Source organism: Talpa occidentalis, unplaced genomic scaffold (assembly GCF_014898055.3).
Source record: "Talpa occidentalis isolate TD23 unplaced genomic scaffold, MPIMG_talOcc4v2.1 talOcc4.12, whole genome shotgun sequence".
Taxonomy (NCBI): Eukaryota; Metazoa; Chordata; class Mammalia; order Eulipotyphla; family Talpidae; genus Talpa; species Talpa occidentalis.
Genome location: NW_023601212.1, coordinates 22,502,165 through 22,526,380, shown reverse-complemented (window position 1 = coordinate 22,526,380; position 24,216 = coordinate 22,502,165). Strand labels below are relative to the sequence as shown.

At 43.7% G+C, this 24,216-nt stretch overlaps 1 protein-coding gene across 2 annotated transcripts in view; it reads right to left on the bottom strand.

The window, feature by feature from the left end:
- Positions 1–17,828, bottom strand: part of LOC119240793 (olfactory receptor 4D5) — a 388,728-nt gene extending 370,900 nt beyond the window's left edge. Inside the window, exon 1 of one of the 2 annotated variants that reach the window (XR_008551065.1) lies at positions 17,248–17,828. The gene's annotated coding sequence lies outside the window, so the exon portion shown is untranslated. The remainder of the gene's footprint in view (positions 1–17,247) is intronic. The other variant, XM_054693170.1, reaches the window with a different exon arrangement.
- Between the last annotated feature and the right edge of the window lie 6,388 nt (positions 17,829–24,216).

Genomic DNA, 24,216 nt, shown 5'->3' with positions numbered 1-24,216 from the left:
CCGTCCCAGACTCCCTCCCTTGATCTGTTAATTCTCATATTCTCTCTCTCTCTCTCTCTCTCTCCCTCTCTTTCTCTCTGCCCCCCTCCCCTTCCCCCCTCTCTCTCTCTCTCTCTCTCTCTCTCTCTCTCTCTACTCTCTCTCTCTCTCTCTCTGTCCTTCCCACCCCTACCACCCCTTGTCTCCCTGCCTCCCACCTTTTCTTTCCTCTCTCTCCTCACCCCTAAATCTGGACAGGTTTGTTCACATCAAGGGTAAAAACCTTTTATAAATCATATCTTGAGTTCCTTCTCTACAAAACCTTAATATAAAATTCTAAATCTTACCAATGCTCTGGATGTACAAACAGTATGTCACATACAAGGAAGGGCAAAAAAGAAAACCACATCACTCGATTTTTAAAATATCACCTTTGCACAAGTCCATACTTCTAATACAGCATCTCACTAAATGTTTCTTTGCTTCTTGCTTCCTTCCCTATGACCTTGACCCAAAATACTTCTCTCTTCCTTCTTCTCTTTCTTGTCTGCCTCCTTCCCCTCCTCTCCTCTTCCACCTCCTCCTTCTTCTTTATAAAATAAAATGTACATGTTAAAATTATGTGTTAATGTACTGAGTGTTTGATACAATGTTAGTATATCAAAATGCTAATCTATTTTAGGTCATTTCTACTAACAGGTATAAGGGGAAAAAAGCATTTGCCAGATCAATAGCTGTGTACCAGGTCTGGTGCTTGATGATGTATTGATTTCTCCAGCAAAGAAACCACATCTAAAAGAGCAGCTGCAACTGAAGTCATCACCTGATTAAGTTTCCCATAATGCGTTATCATTCTTCAAGATTCTGCACAGGGAAGAGTCAACCATCGCAGTAAAATGCTGAAGCCATGTCCAGTCACTCAAGCTAAAACCCTGAGTACAGAATCTCTGGCCAGTGTGGCCACAGCAATACATTCCATGCATCCAGGCACTCACATTCACAGTCCTCGGATGTTTTTTCAATAAAAGTTGTCAAATTTTTACAACTCTTGGATATGTATGGTAACTTCTCGTGGATCACACCTCTACCTGAGCCTCCCATAATATGGTACATCTCAAAACACTGGAATCTAGAAGCAATGAGAGGTGATTGCTTGATTCTTGAGCAGGATCAGCACTCTCACACAGTTTACCTCTAAGAGGTCACGAAAGCAAGGTAAGTACAATTCCTCAGACACGGGCGGAAAGGTTAGCTTTGCAAGTAATTTGAAAGAATTTTTGGATTAAAGGTTCTCAGTTTCATCAGAACATGTCCATATGTCCATAACCTAACTTTCAGGATCTTTGGTCTTCCTTCACAAAGCCCTACCTTAATCACAAGCAAACCTATGTGGCTATGATTTGAAATGTTGGTATAATTCAGCCTTTGAAGCATTAAACTTGCATTTGATTTTTAGAAATCTTAATCTTGAAGCTATAGTAGATAAAGGTTTATTTCAAGGAAGCTACAGAAACTCTGTGATTCTTTATCTGGACCTTGAGATGGGAATTTAAATCCCAACCTCACCACTTTTCTTCTCCAAATCCTTCAGTAAATTTGGAAGGAATCGATCGACACCAGCGACAGTCTTTTGTTTATATTTAAATCACCTATGGCAATATCTCTTTGATCACCCAGAGAGTTGTCTTCAGTTCGCTCCAGGTAACTACAGGTAACAACTAAATTAATTGTTTTGCCATTATATGTCCTTGGCTTCTGGTCCATTTCCCAATGGCAACATAGTCATTGCCTGTGATGACTCTGAATTTATTAGCCAGATCAGACCAGAGATTCAGGCTCTCATCCTTCAAGTTCTGCTTCCTTGGAACCACATTTAGGTCCAATAACATGCCAGTCAGAGAAAAAGAGAACCACAATGAATACTAGGTACAGAAGAGATTTAAGAATTAGACCTTTTGTTAGACCTTGAACTTTAAAGGAATCACACACAGTAGTGCAAGGAGTTAAGGAAATGAAGTTCTGAGAGGAGGAGAATCAGCAAAACAGAGTCACTAAATAGGCTTAAATCACTGGCACAGATGGAAAAGTCGGAGACGGCAGGGAAGCAATCAGGTTCAGTGGCCAAAGGGGAGCACAGAAGGGATACTGGGGAGAGAAGCATGGGAAGCTGTTGCCTTTATTTTATTTTTTTATTATTTTTTTAAAGATTTATTTATTTATGCATACAAGAGTTGGGGTACAGGCCAGAGATGCGGGGGGTAAGAGGATCCACCAGAGACAGAGTGGGGAACAGAACAGGCAGATTGACTGAAATACACTACTGAGGGGAGCAGCAGGCAAGACAGGAGAGGTCTGCTGTGCCATGTGGGTTTCTCCCTGGCTGGCAAGGGATTGAACTCGTGCCACAGAGGCTTTGGATTGCTTCATAGTGCAGTGCTTAATCCCTTGCGCCACCAGGGAGGCCCCTGTTGCCTTTATTTTAACCACTCCCCAGTGGGTTCACAGCCAAGCCTGGGCTATTGTTGGTAGTCAGCCTGGAAAACAGGCTAGATACAGAGTGAAGAAGAGCAAGAACAATCTGGGGCCCCAAGGCACCTCTGTATCTGTCTGACTGTGAGCTACTTCTAACAGCAGTGGCTCTTTTTTCACTTTGACCTTCCAAATATCACACAAGTTCTGCTTTTGGCAACTCTATACTGGAACCATACTGGGTAAGGGGTTCTAGAGAATGTAGTTCCCACTTTGACCAAATTGACATTGTACAATCCAACCCCCTCCTCCAGGAATGTATGGGTGGAAGCAAGTGACATTAAACGTAAACTCAGTAAAAACACAAAGAAGCTACTGAGACAAGAATAAACATATGATGGCAATCACACTGTAGTCAATTTCGATGTTTCAAACTGATGCTGAGAGGTATTAAAAATTGAAAATTAAGAAGAGAATTATCACCATCACCTTGCTTCTTTTTTACTTTGACAGACTATGAGGTAGGGTATCTCCCTAATGGATATTTTAAATATTGATTAATCAAAAAGCAAGGAAAATTACAACTCAGCTAAGCCTCCAAAGAGTCTACTCTCATGGGATAAGCTCACTAAACGTTGCCACTTTAACTCCTTTTTATAAAATTTTATGGTTCTTTTACTGTAAAGAACATTTAATATTAAGAAATTTTCTTCACATAATTTATTAAAGTGTTATCCTGGAGCTTCCTTTCCAGCATGATTTCAGTTAATCTAGAAATAGGTCGATGAGGGCCTCCCCGGTGGCGCAGCGGTTGAGCGCTGGGTTGCGAAGCTGCCCGCGGCCTCTGTGGCGCCGGTTCGATCCCCGGCTGCTCCCCGGCCACCGGAGGAGGGTCCCACATGGCGCGCAGACCTCTCCTGCCGCCCGCTGCTCCCCTCAGCAGTGTACTTCGGTCCTTCTGCCTGCTCTGCTCCCCGCTCTGGCTCTGGTGAATTCTCTCACCCTCCCGCGCTTCTGACTGTACCCAGTGCATGTATAAACAAAACAAACAAACAAATAAAATAAATAAATAAAGCATGCCTCTATTAAAAAAAAAAAAAAAAAAAAAAAAAAAAAAAGAAATAGGTCGATGAACTAAATTATATGTCATTATCCCTTCCATGGCTCATCCTATAATTTTATTTAGGGTATAAAACTCCTTTGTTGCTACTTCCTAATAATCTGTTCATCAGAGTGATTCTAGGTGGTATCTGGGAAGGCAGAACACACTCATAACAATTTTGAAAGTTACAAGGCACTTTCAAATATGTTTTCACACTTGAATCTCAAAATGATCCAATGAAATGGTCCAGGCAGATGTCATATCACCATGCTTATAGATGTGGAAACTTGGTCTTTGGCCTTTTAAACAACTTGCTATTCCAAGAACTCTTTCAGCTCATCATGCATAATTAACAGAAATTATGCAACTGATAATGATTACTGGGTCAGAGGCTTTTTTCCCCAGGAGTGATGATGGATTGCTCCAATTCATCCATACTTTATCCCCTTACCAGTACACACATTTGGAAGTAGTGCTGAGAAGGAAACATGTTTTGGTGGAGATCTGGTTTTGAAGAATGGCTTCATCACTTGCTAGCTTTGTAGCTGTGGGCAAGTTACTTTTTCTCTCTGAGCTTCCATTCTTCCATTTCAAAATCTGGAATGATTTTTGCAAGTGTATAAAGATTGAATTATCCAATGCACACTGTTAGAACACCCAGCACAATGCCAGGCACACAGAAGGTGCTCACCAAGTGTATTCCTCCAGGCTGAGGTGCAGTTCTACACAGAACTCTTACTTCTCATCCAATTTCACTTTATCCAATGTCTTTCAGGGCCCTACTTAATGTTCTCAAATTATTTTATATTCTGCTCATTTTCATTCATGTAATAAATATGTCATGAGTGCACACTACATTCAGACATTGTTGTTATTTTGTAAAGATTTTTTATCTACTTATGCATACAAGAACTGGGTGCAAGCCAGAGGATTAGGGCAGGGAGGCGGGTGAGAGGCCTCACCAGAGACAGAGCGGGGAGCAGAACAGGCAGATCTACCAAAATACACTGCTGGGGGGAGCAGCGGCCAAGACAGGAGAGGTCTGCTGCACCATGTGGGTTAGCTCCCTGGCCAGGGATCAAACTCAGGCCGTGGTGGCTGACGACAGCCCAACAGTGCTGAGACTCAACCCCCTGTGCCACCAGGAAGGCCCCTATATTCAGACATTGTACTAAACTCTGCATATAAAACAGCAAAGCTCCTGCCCTCTAGGAGTTTACAGTCATGTAGGAAGCTGCTCTCATACCCTTCAACACACAGGTAGATGTACAGAAACAAGCAGTGCAAGAAGCTGTGAATGCAAAGACCAGGCTGCAGGTGGACGACAGAGTGTAGATTGGGTGGTGAAAGGAATTCTCCTTGGAGTGATATTTAGGTAGACATGGACCATGAGGAGAGAAAAAAAAAAAAAAAAAAAACATGTAAAGATTAAGAAAAATAGCACCTCATAGAGAACAGCAAGTATGAAGCAATAGGGAAGAATACTTGAAAAGCCAGTATAACTAGAGCCTAATGAGCAAAAAGGATGTGGCCTAAAATTAGGTTGGAGAGGCAGGCATGGACCACACAGAACCTTTCCATAAATTGGACTCTCCCAGTATAGACTAGCACAGCCTGTGTGGAAATCAAAAGGTTTCTCCAAAGACTAAAAATGGACCTGTCATACAAACCAGTAATTCCACTCCTAGGTATCTACCTGAAGAATACAAAAACATCAATTTCAAAGGTAACCTGCACTCCCATGTTTATTGCAGCACTGTTTACAATAGTGCAGCTATAAAACAACCTAAGCACCTAGTGACAGATGAGTGGATCAAGAAGATGTGGTATGTATACATAATGGAATAATAGTACTCAGAGATCAAAAAAGATAAACTCATGCTATTTGTGGCAACATGGATGGAGCTGAAAGGGATTATGCTCAGTGAAATAAGCCATAAGGAGAAAGACAAATACCAGATGGTGTCACTTATATGTGGAATATAGAGAAACTGAACAAAGGGTTGGATAAAGTCAACCTTGAAAGCTAACCCTTGAAAGCTGATCATAAACTGAGGCATGAGGGTTGGGGGGGGCAAGAACAGTTTGGTGGTGGGTGCACTATGGCAACTGAAGGGGATACTTCCAAAATACTATCAACTATGTAAAAAATGGTACTTAAACAAAAAATTAGTTGGCTTGTTTTTGTCTTATTTTTTATTCTTGAGGGACATACTTGGAGATTGAACAGAAGCATATGGGACACCACAGCATGGCACCCACGCCCTCCCCTGGCCGTCTGAGCATCTCTGCTCTTGTAGGTGGTGCTGCTCTACCCCACCCCTCCTGAGAATTCAGAGGCACAGTACCCTTAGAAAGTATCTTCACAGGCTACAAAGGTCAGACCCCCTGGGACTGGACTGGATGCATCTTAGTATTTACCTTTTCTCAATTGCATTTTTTATCTGATTTCAAAGAGATGTGACCTCTTTGCTGAAATACCACAAAATGTATAAAAGCAGAAAAATGATACTCTAGGATATGGTTGAATTTGACCCAAGACATGTTTCACTAAATATTTTTTCTTTTAATAATCTTAGAGTCAAATGCTTCTATATTGTACCTGACCTAAGACTCTATTGCAATTTACCCTTCCTTTCTTCTTGCTCTGGTTTATGTGAAAACAAAAGTTTCCACATCAATATTTCTGTCTCCTGTCCTCTTTGTACCTCTGTTTCCTTAGATACGCTAAAGAGTTGTCTCCCTCTGTTGGCCGACAAGAGTAGCAATGCCCAGATCAAGGTCAAAATGACACTTCTGCAGGCGAACAAATCCAGAGCTGGACAAAAACCAGGAGCCATTTCGTGCCTATGTGAGGTAAGAAGCAGCCAGATCGTCTCCTAAGAAATAGTCACGCTGGTGGCGCACAGATCTCTCCTGCTGCCCGCTGCTCCCCTCAGCAATATATTTTGTCAGTCTGCCTGTTCTGTTCCCTGCTCTGGCTCTAGTGAATTCTCTCACCCTCCCACGCTTCTGACTGTACCCAGTACTTGTATAAATAAATAAATAAATCTTTAAAAAAAAAAAAACTTAAAAAAAAAGAAAAGAAATAGTCTCGCTGGTTGATTTGGAGGAGGTTGTCTCCCCACTGTGGTGACAAACTCGACTAGAAAGGCATCTCCCTTCTACAGCTCCAGGGGAGTCTTCTAGCCCCGGCCTTATTAGCTGGGAATACACGCTCATCCAAATTGAGAAAAGGGGATCACTTCTAGAAGAGAATCTAAATAAAGCTCTTAAACTCAGCAGCTGTTGCAAATTCTCATCTTACCACACTAGATTAGAATTAATTTTGTGCTGCTGGGACAGGAACTTCGAGGAAAGCTCCGGATATGCCCTTGCTCATTCCACCAGGGTGTCATGTCCGCTGAGTCTGGGAGTTGAGAAGTGAAAGTTGGAGCTTCTCAGTTCTGTGTCATGAAGCAAAATAAATAGATTACATCAGCTACAACAGAGTTCTAGTTGCTGTTCTGCCCTCCTTCCTAAAGGCAAGGAGGAGAGAGGGGGAGATGGGCGGATGGATGGAGGGACAGATGGAGGGGTAGACAGAGAAGAATAGAGAGGAAAAAGGGAAAAGAAAACACTTAAACTACTCCAGGAAGATTTATTGATAGTTCTTCATTTCCATCGCCTTTCAAGCACTCAGGAAGTCCTTCCTTAGCTCAAACCCAAGTTTTTCTTATTGCCACTTAATGTCATTTCATGGTTACTTCCTCTGTACCAGGAAGATAAATCCTCCTCTGTACCAAGATAAATCTTCTTGGTACAAGGAAAGGTGGTACAGGCTAGGGTGGCAAGCACTCTGCCAGTAGAAGCAAACACACTTGAGTTTGAATCCAGATTCCCCACTTACTAACCAAGCAATTTTGCAGACATTTCCTCACCACACTGTGCTTCCTCGGAAGTATTGATAAAAGGTGCATCATAACATAAACCTATGCAGATTAAATGAGTTGCTACATGGGATGCTCCACAGTTAAAAACCCATTAGTTATAAAGATGAACATTCATATGGCATTTGCAAAATATCTGACTCTGTAATAGAATTTTTAACATAAATGTGAATTAGCCTAAGTGCTCTTTTGTTATCCATGACTTGGGGGGAGGGGGGTGTTTAGCCACTTCCTGATTACTCAAAGTAGAATTTAAAGGAAACTAAAGTCTTTTGCTAACTTAATAAAAAAATTATCGGGCCTCCCCGGTGGTGCAGCGGTTGAGCACTGGGTTGTGAAGCTGCCCGCAGCCTCTGCAGCGCTGGTTTGATCCCCGGCTGCTCCCCGGCCTCCGGAGGAGGGTCCCACATGGCGCGCAGACCTCTCCTGCCGCCCGCTGCTCCCCTCAGCAGTGCCTTCCGTCCTTCTGCCTGCTCTGCTCCCCGCTCTGGCTCTGGTGAATTCTCTCACCCTCCCGCGCTTCTGACTGTACCCAGTGCTTGCATAAATAAATAAATAAATAAATAAATAAATAAATAAATAAATAAATAAATAAATAAATAAATCCTTTTAAAAAAAATAAATAAAATAAAAAAATTATCTTCAACTTGGACTTGCTGGAATTCTCTTTTTTCACCCTGATCTTGAAGAAGTGGATCGTTTGTGACAAGATTTAAAGGGGAAGCAGTCTTCTTAACTCCTAAGACTAGGTGTCTTCCCTCCTGCAGAAAAACAAAAGGCATCTTTTCCTCCCTCTGAGGTTTGACTCCACCCCCAAGGCCTCCAGGGTCCTGGGGGATGCCTGCAATGCACAACTGCTTATTTATTTGGGTTATATCGGTGCATCATAAATGCCAGTTGTGGGGAGAATACAGCACTACTGGAACTCAACTTTGATTTTTATGAACAAGCTTTCTTCAATTTTGATTTTTATAAGTTTTTCACTTGTACTATCTGTCTTTTCTCAGTCTCTCCCCCAGTCCTCAACAATACTAAATCTCTTGTGATCCTGTCAAAGGAGGGTGTAGCATCAATTTATTCCCCCCCTCTCCTCCATCCCCTCCATGGTAGCCTCATTGTTCTTGTTCCCCTTCGCCATATTCTAATCAGGGTTTTGCCCATGTGATTCCACAAGTTCTTAATGGAATTCACATAAGTCACTATGTCACTCTTTTTACATCTTTTTTTTTTAAAGATTTACTTATTTATGCATACAAGAGCTGGGGTACAGGCCAGAGATGGGGGGGGGGGAATGAGAGGATTCACCAGAAACAGAGTGGAAGCAGAACAGGCAGACTGACTGAAACACACTGCTGAGGAGAGCAGCAGGAGAGACAGGAGAGGTCTGCTTCACCATTGGGTTTCTCTCTGGCCAGCTGGGATCGAACCAGTGCTGCAGAGGCTGCGCATAGCTTCTTAGTGTGGTGCTCAACCCCTTGCGCCACCAGAGAGGCCCTCTTTTTACATCTTCCTCAAAGTTTTCTACTGAAACCCTGTAATCTGCCCATCTTACTCCATGACTTCCTCTGAGGAATTGTTCTTTCTTCTCATTCCCAACCATCATCTTCAGGAATATAAATAATTCATGGTGATAATGCTTCTCCTGTCCTGATTCACATGTTCCTTTTCTTTCTTTTTCATTCCAGAGACCTGAAAACATCCATCAGCTTTCAATCCAGCCTAGATGAGCATTTAGTGAGATTAGGAAAGCATTGCTGATTTATGAACCTGAAATTTTTGTTGCTCTGAAGCTAGAACTTCGATTTTTTTTTGGGGGGGGGGGCAGGAATGTTCGCTTGTTGGAAAAATTTGAATTTGTACACATATGCATAAATTGAAAAATAACATCTTCCTGGGCCTCCCCGGTGGCGCAGCGGTTGAGCGCTGGGTTGCAAAGCTGCCCGCAGCCTCTGCAGCGCCAGTTCGATCCCCGGCTGCTCCCCGGCCACTGGAGGAGGGTCCCATATGGCGCGCAGACCTCTCCGGCCTCCCGCTGCTCCCCTCAGCAGTGTACTTCGGTCCTTCTGCCTGCTCTGCTCCCCGCTCTGGCTCTGGTGAATTCTCTCACCCTCCCTCACTTCTGACTGTACCCAGTGCTTGTATAAATAAATAAATAAATCTTTTAAAAAAAAAAAAAAATAACATCTTCCTGATCTCCTTCACCCCAGTGCCTTCCATTTGCAATGTACCTCCATCTCACAACAGGGCCTCCCTCGAGACAGACTTGTTATCATTCAAACATGGCTTCACACTGAAGATGCCAGACCCCCAAATATCCTGACAATTCTTCTGCCCTTCGTTCTCTCGATCAATTTCAATCCCTAAGACTGTTGTCACCATCAATCACTCTGTGCTTCTTTATTCTTTTTCTGTGACATTTGTTAGACTTGGCATATAAATTGATCATTTCACAAATATACTCAATGTCCCTCCAGGATGCCTCAACACCTTGACCTTCCATTCCATCTTGCCATTCCCCAACCTTCAGGAATGGTTGCCAAGGGTTGTGGGAGAAAGCCTTGAAACCATTTGGACTGGATCCACCACAAATCCACTCTTTACTGGCTGTACTGACACAGATCTGCTTTCTCTCACTTTTTATTAATTCATCATCATTCTTCCTAGAGACTTTCTGATCTCTCCCCTCAAGGTCCCTAGTTCTGTCCAGCTTCCCATTCATAGCAAATGACTTTATTGCCTGATTACCAATATAGACTCTCCCATATTTGAGCAACTTCAAATTCTGTTTTCCTACATCAATGTCTCTGTGTATTCTTCTCCCTCCTCTTCCTCTCCAAAATCTGAGATGAAACCCTCATCCAGTGCTAATGGTCCAAGTCCCTCCATCCTCCTTGCATTCAGTTACAACCTTCATCAGTTATCACCCTGCTCCTGAATCTTCATTCCTTCCCTCTGAGTTGACTTCCAAGTTTTTGCATATATGATCTTCGATAAGAAAACCCTTACTTATCCTAAGATCTCCTTTCATCACTTTCCTATTCCTCTTTCATTATCAAATATTTGGAAAATACAGTCAAGTGCATCACCCCAACTATTTTTGCCCCAACACTTAACTTTTTCCATCATGCCACTCCCCAAACTTCAGGAAAGGTTGCCAAGTGTTATGACTTAACTTTTTCCATGGTGCACTGCCCCCTCCCTCTCCTCTACTGAAGCTCCTCTAATGCCATCAGTAATTTCCTAATTACCAAGTCTCCCAGTCAATTCTTATCCCAACTCTCTGATGCAGCACTCATTTGGCAAAAGCAGTCCCTCTCTTTACTCTCTAACAGTACTATTTTGATCTCCTATCACTTTGATCACTCATTTTCCATCTGTTACTGGATCCACTGCTTTGTCTATGCACCTAAATTTAGGTATCCTTAGATCTCCTATCTCTTAATCTCTTCTGAAGTCTCTCTTACCAAAAATTATGCATGTCCATTACTTCAATTACCACTCTATGAAAATGACTCTCAAATCTTTATCACCAATACATTACCTCTTCTAAGAACCAGATTTAAATTTCCAGACAATCTATCAGTATCTAAAACTTAAAATATAACAAGCAAGATCCAAGATCCACCATCCAAGATCCACTCCCAAATCACCACTCTTGCTATCTTCTCTATAACTTGTAATGGCCTTATTAGCACATGACTCAGAGGTAGCCCGGGACCCTAAAATGTTAAGGGATGCATTCTGTAAAAGAGGTCTGACTATCCATGTACACAAAGGCAAAGGAAGTAGACTCACTGTGAAAGATTCTCTGTATATGCACAAAGACAGAGAAGAAAGGATTTCAAGTAATAGTTTCCTAAGAAAACTCCAAAAATTATCTATTTTCTGGGCAAATGACCAGCAAACAAGGTCAGCCAGAAGTGGGGCCACTGAGACACGAGAGCTTGCACAAGTCTATAGCACCTTCTGATGGGGAATCACAAGAAAGGAGGTAGGCAGGTCCCAAAGAGCTGGTGCAGAAGGAAACACCCAAAATTCAAAATGTAGCACATAATCCACCATGAATTCAAGATAACAGCTGCCATAGTCTCTGCAAAGGACCAGTAGCAGCCTCCCCATATTTCCCTCACCCATGCCTCTCTTCCAAGTGTCTCTTCTCCACATGTCTTCTCCTCTCCTTCATTCCACTTCCATTATTTATACATCCACCTTGCTCCTTCCCAGTTGCCTCCTACTCAAGAAGTCCAATTCATGGCATGCTGGGACTTGAATTCTGAAGCAGCTGCATGTAAGTGTGGGTGGAGGAAATGGTGCCTGTTTATTGTGCTTCGATACTCCCCCCACCTCCACCTTTCACAGAGATGCATTTTGCAACAGCATGAAGCTTTCCCCATTTACTGTGATTGGAGTCACCTTTTCTCCCTTGCCCCACATCTGATTATTTGCCAGATGCAATCTATTATGCCTTCACATTTTCTTCAGAATCAGACATCTCCCACTCACACTGCCCATCATCAACCCCTCCTTTCTCTGAATGTAGCTACTACAATCATTTCTCCTACTTTTCCCGTTCTCTGTCTCCTGTTCTGCCAACTTAATTTTCCTAAACCCATTTCATATCACTTTATTCACATCTTTAAAAACTGCAATAACTCCCAATTATCTATCAAACTAAGCCTGGACTCCTTAATTGGCATTAAAGACTATTAAGTTACTATTCCAGCATTAGCCACCATTATTTCTCTGTGTCCAGTGTTCAGATAAATTAAATCATTAACTTTCCCCATCTTTGATCTAAAACTTTCCAGCCTCTATGGTTTTATTCATGTTATTTTCCTGTCAAGAATGTCATGCTTTTCCATCACTTCCTGTTGAAACTACCTTTGCTCAAGAAGGTTTTTTTTTTTTTTTATAGAGGCATGCTTTATTTATTTGTTTGCTGGTTTGTTTGTTTGTTTTGTTTATACATGCACTGGGTACAGTCAGAAGCGCGGGAGGGCGAGAGAATTCACCAGAGCCAGAGCGGGGAGCAGAGCAGGCAGAAGGACCGAAGCACACTGCTGAGGGGAGCAGCGGGCGGCAGGAGAGGTCTGCGCGCCATGTGGGACCCTCCTCTGGTGGCCGGGGAGCAGCCGGGGATCGAACCGGCGCCGCAGAGGCCGCGCGCAGCTTCGCAACCCAGCGCTCAACCGCTGCGCCACCGGGGAGGCCCTCAAGAAGGTTTTTTTTTTTTTTTTTTTTTTTTAGAGGCATTTTTATTTATTTATTTATTTATTTGTTTGTTTATACATGCACTGGGTACAGTCAGAAGTGCGGGAGGGTGAGAGAATTCACCAAAGCCAGAGCGGGGAGCAGAGCAGGCAGAAGGACCGAAGTACACTGCTGAGGGGAGCAGCGGGCGGCAGGAGAGGTCTGCGCGCCATGCGGGACCCTCCTCTGGTGACCGGGGAGCAGCCGGGGAACGAACCGGCGCTGCAAAGGCTGCGGGCAGCTTCGCAACCCAGCGCTCAACCGCTGCGCCACCGGGGAGGCCCCCCCTCAAGAAGGTTTTAATTGCACCTTCTTCAGCTACCTTTCTCGGTTTGAGATGTAACCTACCTTTCATCTGAACTTCCAGATCTGACATTTAATCTCCTTTGTAGCATCACGATTTGTGAGTGTGTCACCTTCTCTTCACTGATGCCTTAATCCTCACTATACCCTGCTTCTTTAAAACTATTTTTCAGGTATGTTGCTTATTTCTGTAGATTCTAAGATGAATAATAACTTTCCTAATTTCCCTTGGAAACTTAAAACCTCCATACTCAAAGTAAAGCTTTATTTATGTTTCTCATCCCCACTCTCCAAGCAGGTTTCTCATTCACCCTGAAAGTGAGTATGTTCCCCTTATAGGGTGTTGCTTCTTAAATAGTAGAGAACATTAAAAAGTGGGACTGTCTTTATCTTTATGGAAAAGGGAATGTGTTCTCAAGTCCCACAGTGGAGTGCAAATCTTAGAGTGGAGACGTAGGCTCATGATGGAGACAGACTCTGAAGCATCTGGTTATTTGACAAGAGCTATGACAGAAGCACGTGCTGTGGGAGTTGTTGAAGCCATCTCGAGCTCCATCAGGAGTGGAAGCAGGAAGGATGAAGGAACTTGGCAGCTACTCAGGTTTTCTCAGAGTGACTTCATCAATCATTTGAAATACAAACTAGTACCACATCTTTCCCAAAGGCTAAGTATAGTCACATTTTTTTGAGAGTACTTACAGATCTGTAATAAGTCTTAGAAACAATGTTATTGATTCATCTGGCCTGAATATAGAGGTCTTTCTCTTCCTTCCTTCAAGACCAAGACTTGGTATGTTGGCCTCTTTCTGGCCACATATGGCTACTAGGGAAATCTGGGTCCATGGGAGTGGTAAGAACATCAAACAGAATAAAACCAAAGAACTAAAGGTTCTGCCACATACAGGTTGAGTGAACAAGTCATTTCATCTCTTTTGAATTTAGTTTCTTAAATAAAGAAAGAAGGTAAAATAGTGGCTGCTTTCTTTTATGAAGAAGGAGGAAGAAAATAATACTTATCTTTATGCTACGGACCAGGGTTTGTGTTCCATGATTTATCTGTTTGAGTCATTTCATCCTCATAAATAGCTCCGAGATTAGTAGTATTAATATTCTCATTTTATAACTGAAGAAAAGGCTCCGAAGAATTAAATAACTTTTCCAAGTTTACAGAGGTAGCAGGCAGACTTCCAAAGATACCACTGACCCCAAAGATACCACTTTTTTCTGTAACTGACCCTAAAGTTACCACTTTTTTCTGTAACTCTATTCAGACACTCCAAATAACCACTTTACTTGAAAATGGCAGTGTCTTTAAGTGATAAGTGATTCAAATTAAAAACCAGGAGTACGCCATCTGCACTACAAAATGAGCTTCCCAGAACACCTATTAATACACAGTCTACCATTCCTCTTATTTAGGAAATCCTATTCTATCTCGTCAAGGTTGTACTCAAATATTACCTCTTTCAAACCTTTCTCAGGTATCCCCCTACCTGCCAACTCCCAAGGAATAATCTGTGACTCCATCTTCCAGGTCACCTGTAAACAATAGTGCTTGCCTCCCAATTTCACAGTTATTCTTTTAAAGTCAGAGACTAGAACACCTGGTAAAGAGCATGCATTCCGTAAAAGTTTCCTAAATGAACGAACAAAGTGTTAACAGTACACAAGTTATTTAATCTCTCTAGCTATCAATTTTTACCATCATTAAGATGGTAGAGGACTAGTGTCCCCTTTATAAGATAGTTCATGAAAACTCAATGAAATATATATGAGTCATAAAAATAAAACAATGCCATGAGGTCAAGATGTTTCTTTAAAAATAACACTGGGGTTTTCACTCATGTTAAACCATGTGAGCTCTCTAAATGAAAAAAAAAAGGGAGAAAAGAGGAAAAAATATTCTGGATTTTTTTCTCAAACCTGTCTTAGATCTCATATTTTTCCAGCATACTAGAAGTTCTGGGAGTAAAGGGATGGTGCCCACTTTTTCTCACACATAAGCCCACATAGACATAGAGCACCTATCTCAGAACATCACATTGTATTGAGTCATTCTTTCTGTCTAATTTGCACACAGAATTGTCTTTTTGACGGTGCTGATCTTATAGGGAAAAGCTAAGTCCTGCGGCTTTGGAGACAAATAGCCTTGGGTTTGAGCCATAGTTCTGCCATACACAATTTGAGTGAACAAGTCGTTTAACTTTTCTTGAACTTATTTTCTTAAAAGAAAAAAAAAGAATAAATATGGAGTCACAACCTTAAAATTATTGTGAGGATTAAATGAGATAATCTATTTAAGATATTAGCATCATTCTGAGGTCAAAAGATGCCATCAAATATTATGGTTAGGAAAACAATGAAGTTGATGATGAAAATGATAAACAGAGGTGGTGATAAATTATAAAAAGCTGATTATTTCTTATTATGGTGAGGTTGACAGCTGAATATATCTCTGCAAGGTTTTCAAAAATATTCCAAGCAGGCACCTCTTGATTGTAAAGGACTTTACAAAACCAAAACACATCTACACACATTACTTCATTAGTGCTCCCAGCAACTCTGGAAGACAGGGTTAAAGAGAGAGAACTGGTTCACAGAGGTTAAATGAAATGTCAGCACTAGCTCAGAAAGGACCTGGGCCTAAGACACAGGCCACCTGTCCCCCAAAAGGGCCTCAATTTGTGGTTTTTCTCCTACTGTTATAGGACAGGGAGAGGGGCAGCCCAAACCCCGCAAACCTGCCTATTGTCTATTCTAAATGGGTTCTGCCATCCGCCGCATCAACGCAAAACATAGGAGACTTTAATGGGAAGGAACTTTAATAAAAACTAGGAAACAATACAGGTAAGGCAAAGAGTCTAGTTTCTAAATGAAGCACCCAAAGTTACCCATCCCCTCGTGGGTAAAACTCCATCCATATGGGATCGGCCCAGAGCAAGGCCCCAAAGCCTGCCACAAGTCTAAAGCATCTTCCAGTGGGGACCCACAGAAAAGGGTCACAAACAACCAAACAAGCCCGGAAGGAAAAGAGCAAAATCAACATCAAGATAAAAGCTGCCATGGTCACCTCCCCATGGGTCTCACCCACATCTGTGTCACCCCGTCCACGACCAAAAGACAAGCGCAGCTTCTTCACGTGTCTCTAGGCTCCATCCTGCCTCCTTCCTCAGTCTCTTCTGCAGCTTCTCCTCTTCCTGCTCAGCTCCACCCTCCCTTGGGTGGGGCAGGGAACCTGGAACCTCCCCCTTTCCTGGGGACCACCCTGTTACACTACTTCAATAATGTTTCTAATGAGCAATGAGCCCAGGAGGCCTCAACTGCTGCTCCTGCCCCAAACACTAGAGCAATGTATTTAGGTCAACAGCAAAGGCGGTAACAAAACTTATTTCTCCAAGACTTTTTCTGAATAGACTAAGAGCTCCAGACACACACATGCCAGAAATGTATAAAATTCATGCCAGTCTCACCATAATACTTCAAACACTGTAATTTTCTTCTGAGGAACTTAAAGTACCTTATATTTATAGTATTCGTGTTTAAATGTTTGGATTATCATAGCTGCCTAAGTGTAACTATGGGCTTCCTGAAAATGGGTTAAGAGGAGTGTAACCCCAAACTCTTTTGTAGGGCAGGTTGTGTTATTGCTAGGGGGAAAAGGATGTCCTAAAGCTAATTCCATACAGGCTTTGTGGACTCCACCCCCACCCCAGGCCAAAGCCAGACACTGGGAACTCCAAATCCCATCACCACCAAAGGGAAGGTGGCTGGGACCTGAGGGTGGGGTTAAGCAGCCAGGTTGATATAAAGCCAGACACGTGGGCTTTGGAGGGGTCCCCCATTTTGGCTCTCCACCAGCTCGCAGCGTCCGGCCAGCTCTGAGAGTGACTTTGGGTTTCCAGGTCCTCGGACCGGGTAGGACGCATTAAAGACTTTATTTCCCTATTTTCTCCCTGAGTTGTACATTTTCCTTATTTCCTTTTCCCTTGTAAATAAACCTTTTATTAACCTTTTGTGTGTGTCTGTAGTGGAGTATTCTTAAGTCCCTTTTAAGCGCGCGGGTGAGGACCCACAGCCAGGAACCCGTTCAATATCGGGGCTGCTCTATAACATTATGAGTGACAGAGGCACGCCTGGATGTCAGGAAAATCCCGGATTCCCTCATCATCCTGCTGGAATTCAGTTCCATGAGACAAACATGTTTTGATCCCTTACCTGCCACGTTCTCCGTGGGCGCAGATTCAGGAAGGAACTGCCTAGTCTGCTCATCAGTTTCCTGTTCTAATCCCAGACTTCCCTGGGCTGGCGACAGTCCCCACACAGCAGGCAGGGCGATGAGGGAGCGATGTGGGGCAAGCCCAGCATCTCTCACCCCCACACGTGCTCTCTGGCACATGTTCCCTCCCTGCCTTTGTCCCAGTAGGTTTGCACTATTTTTCAAAATCCACTTAAAATAGCAAAAGCAGGCCAGTTGACTGCGCTGGGCTCTGATTTCCGCATTTTGACTTCAAATTCGGTATGTGCCGATCTGGAAGCTTCTCCTGGCTTCTCTGTGCATCAACAAAGGGTCCACAGTCACTGCACACTTTCCCGTCCAGCAACCCTGCTCCTCCCACCCCTACTTTGGAGACAGCCTAGGTCGAAGAAGTCGAGAGTTGGCAGGAGGACCAGTTGCTCCAAGTCCTGTTTGAACAGGTGGACTGAATCATGGACTGACGAGCTCTGTCTAAACAATGGGGCCACCACACTGAACACGAGGCACCACGCAGGACAAAAAAACCCTAAAGCCTGATGACTTCCTGGCGCGGAGGGCGGAGCACGCATGCGCAGTTGCAGTCGCCCGTCTACGCATGCCCGGGCATAGCCCGACCCAGAACTAGCCTTGAGGAGCCTCTTCTCCAGGCCTCCTGGACATACGCGTTAAATAGCTCCCAGGGCCTCCCCGGTGGCGCAGCGGTTGAGCGCTGGGTTGCGAAGCTGCCCGCGGCCTCTGCGTCGCCGGTTCGATCCCCGGATGCTCCCCGGCCACCGGAGGAGGGTCCCACATGGCACGCAGACCTCTCCTGCCGCCCGCTGCTCCCCTCAGCAGTGTGCTTCGGTCCTTCTGCCTGCTCTGTTCCCCGCTCTGGCTCTGGTGAATTCTCTCACCCTCCCGCGCTTCTGACTGTACCCAGTGCTTGTATAAATAAACGAACAAACAAATAAATAAATAATAATAAATGCATCTGTAAAAATAAATAAATAAATAGCTCCCCTCCTTTAAATATCTCCTGCTAATGTCTTTCGAGGATTCAGGGCTAACCTGCCCTTCTCCGGCAATGCTACCCTCATGCCTGAGTCTCTCTAATAAAGTCTCTAAAAACACCTAGTGGTGGGCCTCCCTGGTGGCGCAGGCTGTTGAACACCGCGCTGTGAAGCTGTCCGCAGCCTCTGCAGTGCGGGTTTGAGCCAGCTGGTTGCGGAGCTACCCACATGGCGCGGCAGACCTCTCCTGTCTGGCCCGCTGCTCCCCTGAGCAGTGTATTTCAGTCAGTCTGCCTGTTCTGTTGCCCACTCTGTCTCTGGTGAATCCTCTCACCCTCCTGCACATCTGTACCCTGTTCTTGTGTAAATAAAAAAAATCTTAAACAAACAAACACCCGGTGGCACTCTGGCAAATTCGTTCCCTAGAGGCCAAAGTGTTACAGGGCAGGCAGAGGGGCAGCCCAGACCCCCAAACCTGCCTGTTCTAAATAGGTTCTGCCATCTGCGTGTCAACACAAAACATATGAGGCTTTGATGGGAAGGAACTTTAATACAATCAGGAAACAATACAGGAAAGGCAAAGAATATGGTTTTTAAATCAAGCACCCAAAGTTACCCGTCCCCTCTGGGTAAAAGTCCACCCAAGCAGGATTGGCCCAGAACAAGGGCCCAAAGCCTGCCACAAGTCTAAAGCATCTGCCAGGGGGAGGCCCACAGAAAAGGATCAGAAACAACCAGACAAGTTTGAAAGGAAAAGAGCAAAATCAAAACCAAGATAAAAATCGCCATTGTCACCTCCCCATGGGTCTCTCACCCACATCAGTGTCACCCAGTCCACAACCAAAAGGCAAGTGTAGTTTCTTCACGTGTCTCTTGGCTCCATGCGCCTCCTCCAGGTCTCCTTCTGGCTCCATCCTGCCTCCTTCCTTCCTCAGTCTCCTCTGCAGCTTCTTATCTCCCTGCTCAGCTCCACCCTCCCTTGGGTGGGGCAGGAAACCTGGAACCTCCCCCTTCCTGGGAACCACCCTGTTATAGTATCATTGTCTCTTTCTGAAACTTCTCCCTTTTCTCTGGCTGTTCTTTCTTTCTTTCTATCTTTCTTTCTTTCTTTTTAGATTTATTTATTTATGCATACAAGATCTGGGGTACAGGCCAGAGATATGGGGGGTGAGAGGATTCACCAGAGACAGTGGGGAACAGAACAGGCATATACACTGCTGAGGGGAGGAGCGGGCAAGGCAGGAGAGGTCTGCTGGACCATGTGGGTTAGCTCCCCGGCTGGGGATCGAACTGTTAGGGGGAAATAAACCTCTTATTAACCTTTTGTGTGTGCTTGAAGTAGAGTATTAATAAGTCCCTTTTAAGTGCGCGGGTGAGGACCCACAGCCAGCAACCCGTTCAATATCGGGGCTGCTCTATAACAGAACTAGTGCTGCACAGGCTGCGGACTGCTTCATAGGTTGCATCTTAACCCCTTGGACCACCCGGGAGGCCCTTGTTCTTTGTCTCCTCTGTCGATTATGGCCTCAGTCAAATTCTCACACTATTCTCTCATGGGATCCATCCCAGCCTTGCCTAGCACCACTTTAGACACAGGGCCACAGCAGCAAACAACAACACAGAGTTACTTTCACGGAACTTCCATCCTGTCAGGAGGAGGTAGAAAATAAGCCAGGACATAAATTAAAAATAAGATAATTTTGGATAGCAAGAGAAGATATGAAGAACAAGAAACAGGGTAATGAAATAGAGAGAAACTTCTGGTGAAAGGGAACTGCTCAGCAAATAAAATCTTTCCTGTTTCCTGCTAAAGAGTCATAGGCCTGGTAATGCAAAGTAAGTGTAAATAACAAGTTTGCTACCTTAATAAGCATATCTAAACAAGGTGTGGCAGCCTGCTGGGCTGACTGATCTCCCAGGCCAACCTCAAATATCTGTATCTTTCCCCCTTTTGCCAAGAATTTGTATGCTAACTGACCAATGTTATCAATGTAAAATGGTTATGTTTAAAAGAAACCCTTTGTCTCTACATGGGTGCTCAGACTTTATGGGTCTACCCAGGTCTGAGACCTCATGCATGAGTAATAAAGCTTCTCCTGACCTCACCATTCCTGAAGTACCTCTTGTTCTTCCCTTGCCTGGATAAAAGGCTAGAATTTATTTCTGCAACACTGGTAGAAGAAGTAGGCAGGAAACCAGGTTAGAAAGAGTGATGTGTTCAGGGAGTACCACAATAAGAAGTCATTTTGTTATAGAGCAACCCCGATATTAAACGGGTTCCTGGCTGTGGGTCCTCACCCGCGCGCTTAAAGGGGACTTATGAATACTCTACTACAGACACACACAAAAGGTTAATAAAAGGTTTATTTACAAGGGAAAAGGAAATAAGGAAAATGTACAACTCAGGGAGAAAATAGGGAAATAAAGTCTTTAATGCGTCCTACCCGATCCGACGACCTGGAAACCCAAAGTCACTCTCAGAAGTGGCCGGACGCTGCGAGCTGGCGGAGAGCCAAAATGGGGGAGCCCCCAAAGCCCACGTGTCTGCCTTTTATATCCACCTGGCTGCTTAACCCCACCCTCAGGTCCCAGCCACCTTCCTTTGGTGATGATGGGATTTGGAGTTCCCAGTGTCTTTGACTTTGACCTAGGGTGGGGGTGGAGTCCACAAAGCCTATATGGAATTAGCTTTGGGACATCCTTTTCCCCCTAACAATTTGAGGCAAGACCAGAATACAAGAGAAACTGAAGTGAGGAGCAGACATCGGGTGAGAAATAATGGAAAACATATATTTCCAATTTATAATGGGAAAAAGCTTGGTAAAGTTTGAGACAGATTTTAAGAAATTCAAGTGTGGCTAGTATGCTGTGGAGAAGACAGGAAATGGTAAACTGAGTGGGGAGAGATAGCCAGAGTTCAGGGTAAGCTTGGTAGGCCAGAGGGAGGGGTTCTAGATTTGATATGACTCAGAGTCCTCTGGCCACTGTTTGGAGACTAACATAGAACAGGTGATTTTATGGTTTCACTTATTTAAAATGATCATCAAATTGGAAATGGTAGTTAAAAAAAAAAAAATAACAGCAAGGAAGGGTGGGAACTAAAATGACAGGAAAGAGGAAATGAGTTTTAAAAAATCTCTCAGTCAAATGAATTTGAGGGAACACAAGGTGCTTACAGGAGTGACTGAGGGGCTCTGCCAAAAATCCAGGGAAATGACAGAAGACTGAAAGACCAGATGCTCCTGTTTTCAATATAGGAGAGCTATGAAAGTAGCTGATGCAAACTAGAGGCAAGCACATTGTTCCCCAAACCTCAGTAAAATCTTCAAAGTGACTAATAACAAGGAGCTAGTAAGCATTTAGAAAAGGGCATTGTGATTATTAAGGAATTAGCAGAAATAGAAATTTTAAAAATATATGTAAATCTGTTATAGGACAGGGAGAGGGGCAGCCCAAACCCCGCAAACCTGCCTATTCTAAATGGGTTCTGCCATCCGCCACATCAACACAAAACATATGAGACTTTAATGAGAAGGAACTTTAATACAACTAGGAAACAATACAGGTAAGGCAAAGAGTCTAGTTTCTAAATGAAGCACCCAAAGTTACCCGTCCCCTCGTGGGTAAAAGTCCATCCATATGGGATCGGCACAGAGCAAGGCCCCAAAGCCTGCCACAAGTCTAAAACATCTTCCAGTGGGGACCCACAGAAAAGGGTCAGAAACAAGCAGACAAACCCGGAAGGAAAAGAGCAAAATCAACATCAAGATAAAAGCTGCCATTGTCACCTCCCCATGGGTCTCTCACCCACATCTGTGTCACCCAGTCCACGACCAAAAGACAAGCGCAGTTTCTTCACATGTCTCTAGGCTCCATGCGCCTCCTCCAGGTCTCCTTCTGGCGCCATCCTGCTTCCTTCCTTCCTCAGTCTCCTCTGCATCCTCTTCTCTTCCTGCTCAGCTCCACCCTCCCTTGGGTGGGGCAGGGAACCTGGAACCTCCCCCTTTCCTGGGGACCACCCTGTTACAAATCTAGACCAGTTCCTTCAGCAGTTGTGGTATTGGTTGGTAGTGGTGGTAGGGAGGTTGATGGAATTATCAGACTGCAAATATTTCAGCCCTACATATTTGGGTGAGACTTCTAATAAAATCATAGAATCTTAAAAATGATCAGAACTGGGCCTCCCCGGTGGCGCAGCGGTTGAGCTCTGGGTTGCAAAGCTGCCCACAGCCTCTGCAGCACCGGTTCGATCCCCGGTTGCTCCCTGGCCACCAGAGGAGGGTCCCACATGGCGCGCAGACCTCTCCTGCCGCCCGCTGCTCCCCTCAGCAGTGTACTTCGGTCCTTCTGCCTGCTCTGCTCCCCGCTCTGGCTCTGGTGAATTCTCTCACCCTCCCGCGCTTCTGACTGTACCCAGTGATTGTATAAATAAATAAATAAATCTTAAAAAAAAAAAAAAAAAGATCAGAACTTTGTCAATGCTCCATTCCACATTTCTAACCTATGGAAGTTCACCCCACCGCCCAATGTCCCAGTAATTATTTGGACAACTACAACTGCATGAACATAATAAAAGGCAATTTATTTCACTTTGGAATGGTTTATAATACATGTGAATGTGTCCATGTAAATGTAACATATTGATCCTAATTCTTTTCTCTGGATCATTATAAGTCTAATTCCTTTCACATATGAACTTTGCTTTACAGAATGTGTAAATTATCAGAACGTGTAAGTTGTCAGAATGTGTCATACTATATATATGGAAAACAGGGAACTATATTTGGGTATTTATTTATGATTGGTCAGTCATACTAAAGAAAAGTAATTAGTAGCACATTGTCAAGCTAAGAGCGAGGTCTCTAAAAGCATGACAAAGGACTCTTTTTTTTTTTCCTGTCCAAAAACCCCTCTATGTTTGGATTAAGTGATTGTTAAGCCTAGAGATGAGATAAGGCAAAAGAAGAGAGCTATGTTGGGTGACTGAATTCAATAAAAGTATTTATAGGGTGTAATCACTGGTTGAAACAAATACATTTTAATGGCAAAAGTGCTAAATTTCACAATTTTTCCAAAACTCCCTGTATAAACACAGAATAATACTGCAACAGGGTCAAGTGAGAAATAAATAAGGACTTTAACTGACCACTGACCGTAACCTCATTATGAGTGAATTATAGCTGTATTTGTATTTGAATAAACATACCCTCTAAAGCAAGTGTGGCCATAATTCCTCAGGATTTATGCTGCCCAGGTCATACAGGGAACCTCAGCTCCTGTTTTGGATACAATTTTGAGAAATGCTGACAAACTAAAAAATCTTCCAAAGAAAGTGACCAGAGGTTTAAGGATTGGAAACAACAAGGAAAAGAAAAAACAAAAAAAGCTTAACCCCAAACAGAAAAAGTCTTGGAGTGTGGGGAAGCAAAACGCTTTTCAGGAAAACAATTTTAGGACAACTTAATGGGGCACGGGGAAGGAGGAGGAGTATACAGAATTCAAATGAATATAAAGAAACAATACAAGAGACTGACTTGTGAGTTAGTAAGCGCTCATGACTGAAATAGGTGAAACCTGTTCATCAGAAATGTTTTTGGGGGACTCATGAATAGGATAGGAGGTTGAATTAAGTCAACTTGAATTTCTCATCCAAGTCCAGTACCTGATGCTTCAAGGACTGGTATTTCAAAACAGTATAGAGTTATAGCCTGATGGCTCTCTGCCTGGGGAGGAACATTCTATCTTGGGGACATTCTGTTGCTCTGTGATATTTGGAGGGAGGATTTCTCCTGCGTATGGTTAGCTTGTAGTCAGCTGTTACTCTGCCATTCTTTTTTGGACTATCACTGTGAAGCTTCCCTTTTTGGAAAGGGAGAAGGAGGGGGTTGGGGGGGTGTGGGTAGGACACAGAGGTTCTTCCACTTTAGTTCACTTCAGTTC